Raw genomic sequence first — 3,012 nt, forward strand, 5'->3', positions numbered from 1 at the left:
GTTCCCACAGAAATACTCTGCTCCTCCAGCTGGGACATTACTGCACTCACCTTTGCCAGTATCTCTGGGTGCAGCTGTCAAAAAAGCATTTTCCAGGAATTTTTGTTCTGTGTGAATAAGGTTAGAGCAAATCAAGATGCTTCTTCTGGAGTACCTTGCAACAGAGATATACTGGAATAAAAATTAAGTAGAGGCTCCTATAAATAAAACACTTGTTTTTATCATTCAGCACTTCCTGAACAGGCTGATGATCCCAGGGGGCTGTAGGAGACTTGACATATTTGTGTTGCTCCAGCTCAGAAAGAAGCAGGAATCTTTTTTTTTCCTACTATGGCTCTTTCTGAGGAGTTCAGAAGACAAAGCACAACATTCACATCCATTAACATCTGTCCTTCTAGTACTGGAGTTTCTAAGGATTTGCTATTCCTGTCTTAAAATCCTTTCCCAGAGCTGGGTGGTGAGTGTATTTTCTGAGCATTATCCTCTAATGTGTGGCCAAAAGAGCAGCAATCAGAGGGGTCTGGAACAGCGAGATCTGTTTTCTTTTGGCAGGCCTAGGGCTAAAGAAAGCTGCCTCTTGTCACCTTATGGCAGGGGTTCCATACTGCTGTCTCCTATCACAAAGGTTCCATACCTTCTTGGTGTTTCTCATGGGCTTCTCCTCACAGCATTGACTCTTTCTTCTTCACAAAGCAGCCATTGACTCCAGTTCCCTTCTCACCCAGCCACCCCACTCTTTTACAGCATCTTCTTCTCATTGCTTACAGCTGTGGCCTGTTAAAGCTAGGCCTGTTCCTAATCTTTGATAATTGGCCCAGCTGCAGCTCCTTAGGGGTAAGATTACTTTCCACACCATCTTTATTTTCTTGTATTCTATCTCCTTACAGCTGCCACCTTGTCCTGTGGTTCCACAGCCCCCAGCTGCTTTCCAGGGAAGCACAAAGCTCCTGGCTGCCCCTGCACAGCTTTAGAACAGCAGGGCTGACAGAGATCTGCACAAGCCCTTGGGGAACCACACAAATCTGCAGGAACAAACTGGACCATCCTGATGACATTTTGCCAAGGTGAAGTGCACTGACAGGCTCTGCAACCTCCTCCCCTCCCAAGTGCAAGATCAGCTCAGATGCAGCAGAGCTGCACAGCCTTGGCTCTGATTGCAGTGACAACAGCAACACTGGGAGAGGAAAACAGCCAGAAGCATAACTGGGGCCTGTACCAGGCACTTGTCTTTCCCCACTGGTTGGGGAGCTGGATTTAAGCTCAGGCCTTTGCACTTGGTCATTGCACAACTTGCAAGACTTAAAATTTCTCTGCTGTACACACTGAAATGCATTTCTTCTTCTCACTACCAAACTCCATTCATCTTGAAGGAAAAAGGGAAAAAAAGACATGCATAAATCCTACAACCTGAAATATTACTTGAACTTTTCCATAACAGTGTGAAACTTTCTTTTTTTTTTTTTTTTTTTTTTTTTTTTTTTTTTTTTTTTTTTCTATGAGCTCTCCTTTCCCAAGCACTGCTTTCTTCTGTTTTCATTTGGGCTTGAAATAGGGCTGGTTTATCACAACTACAGCACTTGGATTATTAAAGCACAAGTAGATCAGACCTGTAAACTATAAACACAAAGTACAACTTAGAGTGATCTTTGCTTTCATTCTGGTTAATAAAAATTCAACAGAGCAGCCAGCCCTCCAAGGCATCATTTACACCATTTTTATAAACTCTCAGAACATACTGTTTACAAGCAAATGTCAGAGTATTATCACTAGTTTGGGGGGGTTTGTAACATTATATAATAAATGCCAGAAGAGCTGTAGTGATCCAGCACATCAGCTGTAACAATAAAGGTTATATAAAAGCAGCAGTAAAGGTTGCTTTTAGTGAAGGACCTTTCTGAACAGGTAAATCAATTCCTAAAATTCTGTACCTGTTCCAGACCAGGGAAAGAGCTGTAGCCATTCTGCCCAGGGACTGACTTTTAAAGGCCAAGAGACATAAAGGGGAGATTATAGAGATATAAATAAGGATATAACAATGTATAGATAAGAATCTTCTCTGTCCCTTAAATAACATTTCACAGCAACAGATACACGTTGTTACATTAGAAACTATGTTTCTCCCCACTACCTCTCAGCTCTTTACAGTGGCATTATTGCTGTGAGCTGAGGGGCTGGTGTGAAGTGATGCCTGAGAGGACCAGAGGGACAGAGCTTGGCTGGGGCACACATTAAATCCCAGTGTTGTCCCAGGATAGGTTCTTTCACTCAGTGTACAAGATGCCAGTCCAACACTGAGTCAAGGTATTTGATTTATTTACATTTCTGCACAGAAAGGAGGCTGGGTGGTAAATCCACAAAGCCAGCACAACTATCAAAACTTTTCACTATTTATATGTTTTAGTAAGGTATTGATGTTCACTGGCTGCAAGTTATATCGTTCTCTTATTTAGTGGTCTATCTTCTACTGATTAATGATTCTCTCATTTCTTATTTTAATTAGCCCAGTATTTATCTTCTTTTGGGTTGGTGGTTTCTTGGGTCAGTGGTCTGTGAGTCACTGGTCATGACCTGCCCCTGCCAGAATTACCTTTCACCCAGCTGGGGCTGATTTCAGTACAAATTGCTGGGTTGGCTTTATCAGTTTTTTTCCTTATTTTTGGGGTCCTGCCAAATGTCCTTGTGGCCTCTAAGTTCTGCATTCTGTGTGCCCACTCTCAGTGGCACATCACACACATCCTTCTTCCCGAGCATTGTCAGTGTCTGCCCTAGGACTGAAATCATTGAAACGTGGAGCCCTAGACCTTAACAAGGCAATTCTACCTTTAAAGGAATTTCTTTCCAACACCCGGACATCACTTAAAGCTTGTGAATCGCTGCTTCACGAGTGAAATCTCCTTTCTTGTTACAAAGATCAAAGATTAATGAACATCCTTTCTCAGGAAAAATGTCCATATTCCGCGTTTTGCCGCCCCAGCAGAGGCGGCTCTGTGCAGGCCGGGGCCGGGGCCAGGC

The sequence above is a fragment of the Zonotrichia albicollis genome, chromosome 9 (assembly GCF_047830755.1).
Source record: "Zonotrichia albicollis isolate bZonAlb1 chromosome 9, bZonAlb1.hap1, whole genome shotgun sequence".
NCBI classification, from domain to species: domain Eukaryota; kingdom Metazoa; phylum Chordata; class Aves; order Passeriformes; family Passerellidae; genus Zonotrichia; species Zonotrichia albicollis.